We start from the raw sequence: 14,716 nt of genomic DNA on the forward strand, positions 1-14,716 counted from the left end.
ACTGTTTCGTGTGGTGTGGTCCACTTCGAGCCTTGGATTGCCTCATTTTTTGAGCTAATGCTCCAATATTATCTGGCAAAACGGATAGACAACGTGGATAAAATACATGTCATGGTGGCCCCGGCAGAGTGGGTCACAAGGGAGTCTCAAGGCAAATCCGTGTTCGGTTTCGACCCGCATCACAGTGGGCCCAAATACGAATTGGTAAAAAGAAGCTTCAACAGTGGCTGCAGAGTAAACGACCCCATTTAGAATAACCCACCTCGCCTCTTGAACGGCTCCAATCATCTGCACGAAGGGCACTACCGGTGGACTACGAATTCACTTCAGTAGTCCGCAGACTACTACTACGGGCCTCAAGAAGTAAAGCCCATCTAATCCGTTCGAGCCCTTAGCCAAGCCCAAAAAGCAGAAGGCCGAAAAAAAGAAGAAAAAAGCCCTAGAGCAGCGGCAGCTGGAGCAGCAGGGAAGAAAATCCTCTATTGCAAGAAGCAGCACCGCAGGTAACAAACCCTCCCAGCTTTTTTGATTTTTATTTCATTTGAAGCTAGAACATGCCGGATTCATTGCTTGAACATTCTAATCTACTCTCTGCAATGGAGGAATCTATTCATAGAATGTAAACCGTACACTTCTCTTGATCTTCTTATCTTTTTTTCTTCCTCCTCTCGCATATTCTATGAATAATAATGTATTATTATTATTATTGTTACTATTATTACCATTATAAGTTATTATTGTTACTATTATTACCATTATTAGTTTTTGTTGTTATCAGCTTCTACGATTTATGATGTATGCGTGCGGTTTTCTGGATGAGAAATTGGAATAAGATAGTGTCGAAGCCCAGCCCATCAAAGGATCAAGCCCAGCCCATAAAAGGCCCATGCCTGTAAAGGCTTTGATGGGCTTTACCCATGGGCCAACCCTAGCCCTGATCGGCCCAAGCTAGCTCCCGATGGGATCGTCGCGTTTCATGGCTTCGCTTAAACGGTTGTAGCCTGCACAAGCATGGCCTGTTGTTGGCTGGGTTTCACTAGCTGATCACACTACGTAGACAATCTATGGCTTTGTGATGGTCCATTTCTTGCTTTCTAGTTAAGAATTAGGTGGTCAGACTGTCTATTGGTGGGCCCAGTTCAGGCAGTTTATTTCACAGGCCTAAAATTGGGCTCGGACCCACCTGTGGTTCTGAAAACCAGATCTTGTCCAGTTAGACTATGACAACCATAAAAAGGCATAGGCATGGGCCCGGGCTTGGGCTGTCTCAACATGAATTGGCTTGGAGTGGAGACTTACCTTTTTCAAGGACATGAAAATCAGGCGTGTAGGCCCAATTGACATCCAAGAGGTTTTGGATTTGGATTGGCATGCTTTTGAGAGTGAATGTCAAGGCCCAGTGTAGTGTTTATGTGAATATTGTGCCGGGACTTTGGAAAGTAGTTTCTGTTATTTAGGAGATGTAGGCCGTTTGTGACTTTTCTTAGGTTCATAGGGATCCTGATGAGGTAGCTGATACTCTTGCGAAAGAGGGTTCATCGAGTGGTTACTTGTATTGGTCTTCTAGGCGCTTCTTCCTTGGTGTAGTTTCCATTTTGCTTTTCTAACAAAATTTAAGTTTTCATTTAAAAAAAATTAAAAATAAAAAAGTTCCTTTACTAGGTATGGAAGGCAATGAACATTGGTAATGACAACTCTACTAGCTTTTGGCATGATTCATGTTACCCCCCTTTTTTTTTTTGGTTTTTGAGAGATAAAAGCCACTTTATTTTAATTTTAATTTTTTTTATAAAAAAAAAAACTCACAAGAAATGAGCAAAGAATACAACACCCAACAAGCAAAATCAAATAAGGGGATTAGCCGCAATTACATAAATACCCAACCCTCTATGGAAGCTTTGACTTTTGAAATAATCTCGTCCACCCTCACCGGAACATTTCTAAAGTAACACCCACTTCTCGCCCCTCAAATAACCCAAAACACGACTATAATGAGCAATCTTCAGGTCGCTTTACTGCACTTCCCTACTCCGTGACGATGGCATCACCCAATCCGTATGAAATAAAGATAAGAAGTGACTCCACACCTTTCCGGTGAAGGAACAATGGATGAAAAGGTGGTTGATTGACTCTTCGCTATCCATGCACATGAAGCAGATATTAAGGACCATGGCCTTTCTTTGCAATTATCAATAGTAAAGGTCCTCTTGTGACAAACCAGCCACACAAAAACTACAACCTGAGGAGGGGCACTATAGAACCAATGATGGAATGGATGGAGAGGGGGACGTTGCCTTGGGTCCCAAATTAAACCAAATAGAGATTTAATGGAGAACTTCCTAGATGAATTTTTGACCCATATAATTGCATCCTCCACTTGATCATCAACTTTTGCATTATTAAGCACTTGGAGGAGGTCGGTGAACTCACCAATCTTTGCTGCCAATAAATCCTTACGACGTGGAGGAGCCCAAACCATTGAGCCACTGATAACAAAATAACAATCTGCACAACGATGAAGCGATCGGGAGCCAGGCAAGCAATTCTCAGGAAAAACACTTGAAGTGCTTGGTTACCACGCCAAACATTTACCCAGAAACAAATTCAAAGCCCCTTCTTAGGGGCAAAAGATATACCCCTACGAACAAAGTGCTTGGCAGCTGCCACCGCCTTTAAAATAGTCGAAGCCTTATATAACGAGGAACTTCTAACGAACCACCTGCCCTCTTGAGTACCATACTTACCGGCCACCATATCTCTCCATAGCCTGCCCTCATTCACTTCAAATCTTCAAATCCATTTTCCGAGCAACAGTGTATTCGTGTCCCCCAAAGGTTTAATCCTTGATCTGCCTTCTTTAATCGATCTGCAAAGCTCGTCCCATTTAAGGTGGTGGAACTTCCTCCCTTCATTAGTGCCTTTCCAAAGAAAGTCGTGCCTCAATCTCTCAAATCTCAATAAAACAGACTTTGGGCATTGAAACAAAGATAGAAAGTATATGGGCATGTTAGCCAAAGCTGTCATGATGAGAGTTAAATGGCCTCCTAAAGATAACTACATTTCCAGCTAGCAAGCCTCCTTTTGATTCTCTCTATCACCCTAACCTAAAGATGGATAACCAGTTTCTCAATGCAGAGAGGCAAACCAAGATAGGTGGAAGGGGAAGATCTAGTCTTGCATCCAAAGATACTAGCAAAGGACTCCAACTCTTCCCCCACGTGACTGCCAAGAACTGATTTTGAAACATTGACCTTCAAACCTGAAGCTTCTTTAAAGCATACTATTAGCTTGTGAAGATTATCAACTGCATTTGCCTTTGCCTTTGCCTCACGGAACGTGTCGTCCGCATACTGAAGATGGATAATCTAGGGACCACTTCTTGTGACTTCGAAGCCTTGGAATAACCCAAACTCACCACCTCTACGAAGCATCGTGCCAAGAGCTTCTTTGATTACCATGAACAGATATGGAGATAAGGGGTTCCCCTACCTTAGCCCTCTCGAGGACTAAAAATAACCTTTAGGAGACCCGTTAAGAAGAACATGTTGTGATCCATCCCCTCCACTTATAGCCGCAACCCATCCTGAGGAGCATTTAGTCCTAGAATTCTCAATCAACATGGTCGTAAGCCTTTTCAAGATCATGCTTACATGCTAGCCCACACTTCTTCTTTTTGTGCCCGGAGTCAATACATTCATGGGCCATTAAGGTACTGTCCATGATTTGTCTTCCTATAACAAGGCGCCCTGATTATCTCAGATCACTTTAAGAAGCACCTCCTTGAACCTGGAAGCAAGAATCTTCGCAAGAATCTTATATGGCACTCCTGTGAGACTGATCGGCCTAAAGACTTTTAGTTGCTCGGGCCCTTCCATCTTGGGTAACAAAACAATGAAGGTTGCCCCCATCTCGGAAGGCAAACGACCCCTTACAACAAACTTCAAAGTAAAATCCATGATGTCCTTTCTAACGATGTGCCAAAATTTCTAAAAGAATAGAATAGGAAATCCGTTGGGGCTGAGGGCCTTATCCCCACACATTGAACGCAAAGCTGCACAAACTTCTTCCTCCAAAATAGGCCTTTTAAGAGAAGATGCTTCTACCTCGGGAATCTTGTCAAACTGAATATTATCCAATCTCGGTCTCCCCCATTTTTCAGCGGACAAGTTGTTCATGTAATAGGATGTAATATATTCACATATTGTATCCTTGTTCGAGGTTCGGGAACCATTGATCAACAGGCTACTAATTCTATTACTACGGGTCCGAGTATTGGCTATACTATGAAAGAAACAAGTATTCCTGTTACCCTCCTTAAGCCATAAAGCCTTAGATCTCTTCCACCATTTGAGCTCCTCTTCTTTCGCCTTTTGCATATATCTGAGGAACATGTTATTCCTTTTATCTCTACCTTCCTTCGAAAGTGATTTGCTTTCTTCTAAAAAGTCAAAACTCGTGGATTTCTTAAGCTATCTTCTCAAATTCAACCTCTCTCACCTTAAGAAAATCCTTCTTCCACAACCTATTTTTTTTTTTTTTTTTCTTTTAATAATTTGAGCTTCCTTCCTAATTTGAACTCGGCATATCCCATGTTGTTAAATGCGATCGCATATGCACATACTCATATGTAGTTCGCTGTGCATATGCGATTGCATATGCCACATATGCGACAATATGTGATTGCATATGCAATGTATGCGATCTCATACAGCATATGCGATCACATATTGGCCAACGGTTAGAAATCTGACCATTGGCACATTATTATTATTATTTTGCAAAAAAATGACATTTTGCTTATAAAAAGGCAACCAAACCTCCATTTGCAACATTCTCACCCCAAAACTCTCTTCTTCTCTTACATTTCTTTCTTCCATGTGCTCTCTCTCTCTCTCTCCCTCTCCCTCTCCCTCTCTCTCCCTCTCCCTCTCCCTCTCTCTCTCTCTTTTACATTTCCTACTTCCAAGTTCCTAGTTCCAACACAACATTCAAGTTTCTAGTTGCTACAAGATTAAGTCAAGAAGATTATTTAAGAAGAGAAAATTCCCCCTCTTGGAAGATCAAGATTCAAGCAAGCACTTTCAAGGAAGATTCTTCAACATTTAAGCACTCTCATTCTACAATCTACATTTCTCTCTTACATAGTTACATACATTCCAATATTTCTACATTTCTATTTCATCTCCATTCATTTTCTAATTTCTAATCTACATTTTACATTCTATTTCTCTCCATATTCATTTCATTCTCATAATCTCATTCATTCTCTCTCTCTCTCTATTCTCAACATACATTCTACATTTTTTTCCCTCTTATATTTTATTTCAAGTGTAGGCTATAAGCTACAAGCCGACAAGTTACAACTACACACAAGACTCAAGAGTCAAGACCCAAGTCTAGAGTGAAGAAAGTCTCAACTACAAGACTAAAGACTAAGAGTGAAGAAAGTCTCTCTTCTCTCTCTCTCTCTCCCCTAAATGTAACTCCCTTTCTCTCTCTCTCTCTCTCTCTTTTCTTTTGTTTTGTTATCTCCTAAGTGTAAGTGTGTAAGTGTAACTCTCTCTCTCTCTCTCTCTCCCTTTGTCTATTTCTATTCTCTATCTATCTTTTTCTCTCTTTTAAGTGTAACTCCTCTTCTTCTCTTTTTGTTTTGTTTTGTTTTGTTCTCTCCTACAAGTGTAAGTGTGTAACTCTCTCTCTCTCTCTCTCTCTCTCTCTCTCCCTCCCTCTCCCTCTCCCTCTCTATATTCTCTCTCTTTCTATTTTTCTTCCCTCTTCTACAAGACTACAACAAGTCTACAAATACTAGTGGAAGTGTGTAAGTGTAACTCCCTCTCTCTCTCTCTCTCTCTCTCTCTCTATCTCTCTCTCCCACGCCCATCTCTCTCATTTATTCTCTAATCTTTTGTCTTTAGTACTGTAGTCTTTACTCTTTACTTTGTTGTTTTTACAAGTTATAATAAGAAAAATCAATACATTGTCTTCTTCCCAATCTTCTTCTTTGAAACCCAAGTTGGAAGTATGGGCACTATTGTATTGCTACAGAAAAGACAACATGCAATTTATGCGAGTTTGTAAGTGCCAGTGACATTGCACGACACAAGCACCACCTTACACATACACCGGGATCAAATGCAAGAGCATGTCCCAATATTACTCTAGAAATCTAAAGGGAAATCATGGAGTATATGGATAAACAATCGAGAAAGAAAAGTGATAGTGTCCTACGTCAAGAGGAATTTATGGAACAAGAAGCGTACGGGGATGTAAATGTAGTTGATGTAGATGAAACTAGCTCTACTCCCCTCGTCGACAGGCCAGTCTAGACCACCGGCCTCGAAAAGATCTCGTGGGCATAGACCCATGGATGGATGGTATAAACCATACCCCGAGGATGTGGTCGACCAAGGGGTTGGAGCAAAGGGCCCGCTCAAACAACATTAGAAAACCGATATAAACAAAAAGATAGGAAAACTACTATTCAATATATTGCTAAGTGGTTTTACCAAGCCGGTATTGCTTTCAACACAGTTAAAATGAAAAGCTTCAAAGTTATGGTTGAGGCAATAGGTCAATTGGACCTAGGCTTAAACCTCATTCATATCATAAAATAAGGGAGACGTGCCTAAAAGTCGAGGTTAATTGTACACGATCCTTCATAGCTGAATATAAGGAATCATGAAAAATATATGGTTGTTCACTTATAGTTGACGGATGGATCGATAATCCAATCAGACTCTTATAAATTTTCTAGTTAATTGGCTTGTAAGGACAATGTTTTTGAAGTCCATGGATGCATCGGGGCATTTACTATTATTTTGTTCGTGTATAACTTGTAAATTATAGTTTCATTTTTTACAATAATAAATAAATAACTTGTTGATTGTCTCACCTGCTAACTATATTGTTGAATGTTGATGACTTGATGTTTAATTCATTTTATTTCTCTCAAATGTATTTAAATATGTAAAATTAGTTATCTATTAACTTAGGAAAGTGCCCCTAATTTCTTATATATATATATTTTTTCATTTTTCTCATATTTTTCTCATATATATATATATATTTCGAAAAATAAGGAAAGTAATATGCAGTTTCATATGTGATTATGTGATCGCATATGCGATTTAACAACATTGGGCGTATCCCTCCACCACAAAAGACCCCCACTAATTTGCCATCAACTGCTCAAAGCCGTCAATCTCCAACCACATCTCCTCGAATCTGAAGCAGTTTGGACCCCAAATCTCTTCCGAAACTTCAAGCACAATGGGGTGATGGTTAGAGACCACCCTGGGAAGGCCACATTGGATCACTAAAGGGAAATTTTCAGCCCCATCAATGGAAATAAAAAATCTATCGAGGTGCGACATATTGGCATTCTCCTGCCCATTTGACTAGGTGAACCTGCCCTCCCTACAAGGTATGTCCACAAGCTGGTTACGGTTCACCTACTCAGAAAAAGAAACCATACTTTTGGAGATTTTCCCTCCCTTCGACTTTTCTTAAGCCAACCGGACCACAATTAAAATCCCTACTAGCACACCAAGGAAAACCCCATTTCTGTCAAACACCATCAAGCTCCTCCCAAAGCTGGTTGCGTAGGCTTCTTAGACACGGACCATACACTGAAGTCATAATCCATTGGAACCTAGAGGAGACATCATGCAACAACACAGAAATAGAAAAAGCATTGGAAAAAGAATCAATCTTTCTCCATTTGTCAAAATTCCAAGCGAGAGTGATTCTCCCTATAGTTCCCACCCCAGTAACAACGATCCAATCCATTTTCTTAATATCCCAAATAGAATCAAGCTTACTTGGGGAAATTGTCTGGAGCTTTGATTCTTGTAACCCAAATATGCCGACCTTAGCTTTCTTGCATACTTTCCTGATTTGGGCCCTCTTGATTCTTCTACCTAGCCCCCTCACATTCCAAGATAGAATTATCATTGGTCACCGCCCTTTCCCGATCTTGCCCACTTTCCGCCCCTGGCCTTGGTTGCAACATCATAATTGATGGAACATTCCAAACTTAGCAGTTGTCTCATGCCTTTGGGGGGACTTCCTCGACTTAAAACTGTGTTGTTCTTGTTGCTGTTGGGTGGCTTTGTTTTGAATAAATTGAAAAAAGTCATGTACGTCTTCGTCTTTGACCCCAAACGAAAGGCCTGCCAGCCCATCCACTCTTTCAAGAACATCTTTGGCCCATTGAAATTGCTCTTCAGTGATCAGTCTTCCATAGTTGCAATCTAGTTACAAATGCGCCATCGTCAAATTGTTTAGAGCACCCCGACCATCCTTGACCTGCATTTTCTCAACTCAAAGAGGTGTAACCACCAATGGCACCTCGAGAAGGCTGTCTTTCTGACACACCGTGGCCATCTGCATGTCCCCTGCCATCTTCTCTTGTAGAATCTCCTCCTCAACAACCATAATGGCTTGACCCTCACCATTTGCTTCGCTATCCTGAACCTGTATGAAGCCTTCACCATCTAGCTCCCTTGAGCCCATGAGATTCATCCAATGAATCAGAGTCGGGGGGGCGTAAATAGCAGAATTTGCTTTCAAATGCCCAAAAGGAGTCGAACTGTGGAATTTAAATACCACTTTTCTAGAAGCAAAAGTTCCACAATCAAGTATCCATGGTGGATAATTGCATTTGAAGATAAATAGAAATGGAACACATTCAATAAGTTCCCTGTAACTAATGCGGTTTGTAGAGACATGCCAAGATACATTCCCCATTTAGGTCTAGACCTTTTCATTGCAAGGTAATGTGGCTTGAGGATCCAACACCACCACCTACCATTGAGAGAGCTTGGAACACCTTTGTCGGTCCACCAGCAAAGAAGTTTTATTAGAAAATCCAAACCATCAGAAAACATTGAATTTGGAGTAGGTCCCATTATGATAACATATGGCATCAATTAAAAACAATTACAAATGAAATTGATCAATTTCAAATTCAACGAAGCTCAAGCCAACAAACTATTTCTAACACCACACCACCAACTGTTAACACTATATCTCCTTTACTAGCTTTGAATACATTGGTTTCAAAGATCTCATTGCAACTGCCTAAAGTTCGATAACCGAAAATCAAGAAAATTTCCAATGCCTCCATGAAATCCATCTTAATAAAGCTTCATGTCATGATGGCTTCCAAAGACTTCTCATCAACAATTCCCGCCCACATTGGGTGCGACTAGTGTTCGAAATACTGGTCTTGCGTTATATATTGCATCCTTGGGATAGAGATACATATCGGTTATCGCACGGGATATATCGTTTGTATCGGGTAATTTATCACACTTTTTGGGAAGCATGGGTAAACATTGGGAAAATGATTGAATTTTCAATGAAACTTTAGGGATTGTTAGAAAATACCTTAATATACACCAGTGTTTTAAATAGCGATAGCGTGATGCGTAGTGCTCAGCCCTCTATAATGTGTAGCGTAAATGCGTAGCATGTAGTGTAAGCTACACGGTACTTCTATTTTTTAATTTAAAAATAGGACAAATATAATAAATAGTGAAAAAAAATGAAAAAATATAAAAATGCCTAAAAGATGATTCATTTTATCAATTATAACCATGTTCAAAAAAGTTATTAGTTATCATTTATCAAAAGCCAATCTACATATATAAGCCAAATCAAATAATTATCACGTCAACAACTTTCTAAGCAAACCACTTTAATTAACAATGTCTAATTGAAACCACAAGTAACAATTATAAAAAGAAATAAAAATCCCATATGTTAAAAGTATCAAGTACAATACAAGTGTCACATTCCTCAGCATTAGAAACAAAGAAAACGTGAAAAAAATAATAAAAAAATAAAATAGTAAAAAAATACATTGTAGCTTACGCTACAGACGCTATGCGCTACGTAGCTGTAGCATACGCTACGACCCGCGTATGCTACAGGGGATTTACGCTATTTGGGACGCTACGTAGCGCTACGGCCACGCTATGCTACGTAGCGTACGCTACGCTACGGGTGCTATTTGAAACACGGATATACATTTTCAAATCATAACATCTCAAAAAAGAAGTGTACATAATAGGTTTCCTTTGTATAGGGTCCCAAGCTGTCCGCTGTCTGACTGAACTAATGCAACTATATTCAAAATTAATTCATAACATTTAGTGTACTCCTAAATACTTTGAAATTAGTCTCAATTGATAGTAGCAGGTTGAAGGGAAATTTCGAAAAAATAATAATAGTTTAATAATTTTTAATTAAAAAATGATTTTTATTTTTCGAAAATTGACAAGGACTTAACAAATTAGTAGATCAACCCTCATACATGCTTGATTTCATGTTTAGAGTGCAACATTACAAGCAATTTGGGAGAATGGGGAAATTTTGAATTTTCCCCAAATCGGATCACCTACACTCAAAATTTAAAATTAGAATGTATGTGATGATCATTTCATCAAATACTCCTAAATACTTCAAAATTAGTCTCAACTGATAGTTGGTTGAAGGAAAATTAAAAAAAAAAACAGATAACATGAAGAACCAATGGATATCGAAATCAAAACCCCGACTCCATATTTTTCATGCAAAACATGAAGAACTACTGGATTTGCAACCATTTGACATTGATTTAATATAATTTCAACAACAGCAAAAAAAAGGATCGGAAATTGAAAATGCTCACCAGATCAAATATGTGGGATATATCGGCACTACCTATGCGTTCGTATCGCACAGGTGGGATAGAAGATATATCGTGGGATATATCGGCCGATATGGTCGATATTTAAAACATTGGGTGCGATGACCTATTATTTGGTAAAAATTCTTTCAAAATGGATAGACAAATTAAAAGAGCTAAGCAAAATAAAAACATTGTACTAACTTTGGAGTTCATACATGCTAATGAAATGCCTTCCAAAAAAATGCCAATGAAGTGGGACAATTTTTACCCATTAGCCTATGGACTGTTTTAATGGAATCATATCTAAAATTCTTGTAAAAAGATTAAAGCCTTTCCTTACATAAACTTTCATTCCCATTGCAAGCAGTTTGTTTTCCCGCATAGATGGATCCGGGACCATACACTTATTGATCGGCAAATCATGTCAACCTTGAAGGAAAAAAAAATGGTAGAACTAGACATCGAAAAGGCCTTTGATCATGGTGTTATACACTTGATATATAAATGGAAGGGTCACCCTCGTCACACGATACGGGGGCGAATAAAAAAAATGGGCCGTATCGGCCATAAAATGGGTTGATAATGTCATGTATTGGCACTGTTACGGAACTGATACAACCATTGTTTGTAATATCGATAATATTAGCCGATACTATTGAGATCACATGTGCCTGATACTAGCGTTCGAAATATCGATATTGTATTATGTATCACACCCTCGGGATATGGATACGTATTAGTTATCGCATGGGATATATCGGTTGTATTGCGTAATGTATTACTGTTGTTGGAAATGTTGGGAAACATCGGGAAATTGGTCAAAATTTTCAATATAACTTTAGTTATTGTTAAAAAAGACATCAATACACACTTAAAAATCAAAACATTACAAAAAATAGGTGCACATAATAGGTTTTCTTTGTATGGGATCCTAATCTATGCGTTGTCTAATTGAATTGATGCAAGTATATTTAAAGTCTATTCATATAATTTATAAATGTAAGAGGATGTGTGGAAACACAAGGAATACATTCACAAGCAAAAGAAGGATCACTAGATCAGGTTCCATACTTGTTTGATTTTATGTTTGGACAAAGATTGCAACCGATTTGCGATAAATTGTGAATTTTTGATTTTTAAAAATTTTCTGCAACTCGGCTTATCTCCTCCAAATCTTCAAATCGAAGCTCTCAATCCATGATTTTTCGTGCAAAACATGAAAAATCATGGATTTGTAACAATTTGACATTGATTTAACATTATTTACAGAAAAAAGGATCGAAAATCGAAAATGCTCTCCAGATTGAACATGTGGGATATATCCCACTACTTGTGCATTTTGTATCAAATAGGTGGGATAGATATCTTGTGGGATATATCAGCCGATATCGTCGATACGTAAAACATTGCTTGATACAAAAGACAAAGGGAATTGCAAAATTTTCCTATATTGATTTAAATATCGCATTTATCGTCTAATATATTGTTGATACATGGATATATTACAACATATCACGTGGCCTATTTACAAATATTCCCTGACATTGTCGATGCATGCAATATGTGTTGATGATATCAATGTGACACACCCCTCTTCCTGAAAATTGAAAACATGAAAAATCCCTCCAAACTCCATTTTCTCCCCAAAATTTTTGTGGAATCCCTTTGTGGTAGGATCTAGACAACGCCTTTTGAGTCGTTTGGAGAGAAGTCAAAGTTTGGGTGGAGAAATCACGGTCAAAAGAGTGGAAACAGGTTGGAACCCATTTGTGGGATTTTTGTGATTTTGTTTGTTTTTACTTAATTCTTTTGCTCAAAATTGGTAGAAATAAGCTACAAAAGTCATGATTTCATGTTTTGCACGCAAATCATGCATTTGAAGCTCCGATTTTGAATTCGGAGAAAACGAAAGACTTTGGGGAAAATCTACTTTTGTTTTCACCCATTTAAATTGCAAGGGGGGTCTTAAAAATATCAATGGACACTTCTTGTTGGCCAATTTACAGATTGGAGATGGTTTCTTGAATTTTTGAAAAATATTATTTTATTAAAAAGTGAAAAGTAATTCAAAATATCATTTAAAAAATTTGCTGTTGTATTTTTGGTTCTTTTTTTATTGTTGATGAATTAAATTATATGATCTCTTTTTGGATTTTAAGTGCATCAATTCTATTAGACAACACAGTTTGAAACATATACAATGGAAACTTATTATGCATAGTCGTTTTTTGTAATGTTTTTATAGCTAAGTGTATAATCATGTCTCTTTTAACATCTTATAAAGTTCCATTGAAAAATTCCATCATTTCCCGAATGTTTCATACTGATACATTCCCTGGCACGTGATATTTTATTTTCGATACCAATATGTTTCCATATCCCAGGGTGAGATACATGCATCGATATTGATGTTACAAACACGGGATACAACTGTTACAGGCTGATATGACCATCAAAATGCCATTTTGATTTTTTATTTTTCAAAATTTCTATCGATTTTCCACGTCTTTCTTCATTTCAACCATGAAGGAAGCCTAGAAATTAATTTAGGGCCCATTTCTTTTGCTAATTTCTCCGGTAATTGAAAGGAAAATTGTCATCATTACAATTGCGCCACTATCAAACAAACACATGAATTGTTGGACATATGCAGATGTATTTAAGAGACAAGTAAAGGTATTTGTAATCATTGCACTTTTTTATAGCATTGTCGTAAAATTCTTGAATCCAAACAGCGACATCAGTGTATTTTGGTGATGATTGGAGGTTAATGTAAAAATGCCATTGTTATGATTTTACCTTCAATAAATGAAACACAAGAATCAACAGTCAAACGCAGATGCTGTCAAGAGATGGGTAAAGTAACTTATAGTCGTTACATATTTTCTTTATACTACTGTGGACCTGTGGTAATTGGTGAACCAAACAGGCCCTTTAACTAGATCTGAGCCTACTTTGAGGATCTAAACTAAAAATAAATAAATTAAAAGAAAAGAAAAAGAAAAAGAAAGAAGTAAGGGATTCGATTAATTAAGCGGAGTGGACAATTTTGGGCAGTTATGGAAGAAGGTGTAAACCATCAATTCTTTTTCATCTTTCCATCTTTTAAGTATTTACATGTAACGGGCCCTAATCCACCAAATCATGCTTGATTTGTGTTAAATTGGGGCCTCTTTTGCCGATTTTCAACAAGTCAAGCTAACTTTGATAGATAAATACCATTCTTATCAAAAAATGGATTGTTAAAAAGATTTTTACCAATAGTTTTTGAGACTTCTTTTTTCCAAAAAAAGAAAGAATATTAGAGGGCAGTATTTTCAGTTGGAAAGATGGTAGATATGCCGGCTGGTACCGTTACGTAATACCTTGCCTTGAATAGCCTCCTTGACTAAGTCTGCTAAATATGTTGTCTCCCCCGACCCTTGGTTAGCTGCATGGCTGAGATAGTCTGAACCTTAGCCTTCCCCCGACCCTTGGTTAGCTGCATGGAAGTCCCTCATCCATGATGTAGACCACACCGAGGAAGGGCATTGGAATCATTGTTCGAAATATCGGTATTGCGTTATGTATCACACCCTTGGGATACGGATACGTATCGGTTATCGCATGGGATATATCGGTTGTATCGCGTAATGTATTGCCGTTGTTGGAAACTTGGGGAAGCATTGGGAAATTGGTCAAAATTTTCAATGAAACTTCAGTTATTGTTAAAAAAGACATCAATACACACTTATAATAAAAACATTACGAAAAATAAGTGCACATAATAGGTTTTCTTTGTATGTGGTCCTAATGTATTTGCTGTCTAACTGAATTGATGCAAGTATATTCAAAGTCTATTCATATAATTTATAAATGTAAGAAGATGTGTGGAAACACAAGGAATACATTCAAAAGCAAAAGAAGAATCGCTAGATCCGGTTATGTACATGTTTGATTTTATGTTTGGACAAAAATTGTAACCTATTTGTGAGAAATTGGGAATTTTTGATTTTTTAAAATTTTCCGCAACTCGGCCCATCTCCTCTAAATCACCAAATC

General features: G+C 38.0%; 1 protein-coding gene across 2 annotated transcripts in view; it reads left to right on the forward strand.

The window, feature by feature from the left end:
* The first annotated feature begins 261 nt into the window (after positions 1–261).
* The window catches only part of LOC131258336 (zinc finger BED domain-containing protein RICESLEEPER 2-like), a 65,761-nt gene continuing 51,306 nt past the window's right edge, over positions 262–14,716 (forward strand). The window contains exon 1 of one of the 2 annotated variants that reach the window (XM_058259585.1): positions 262–503. The gene's annotated coding sequence lies outside the window, so the exon portion shown is untranslated. Of the gene's footprint in view, positions 504–5,455; positions 5,480–14,716 lie in introns of those variants that run through there. The other variant, XM_058259587.1, reaches the window with a different exon arrangement.

The sequence above is a fragment of the Magnolia sinica genome, chromosome 10, assembly GCF_029962835.1.
Source record: "Magnolia sinica isolate HGM2019 chromosome 10, MsV1, whole genome shotgun sequence".
Classification (NCBI taxonomy): Eukaryota; Viridiplantae; Streptophyta; class Magnoliopsida; order Magnoliales; family Magnoliaceae; genus Magnolia; species Magnolia sinica.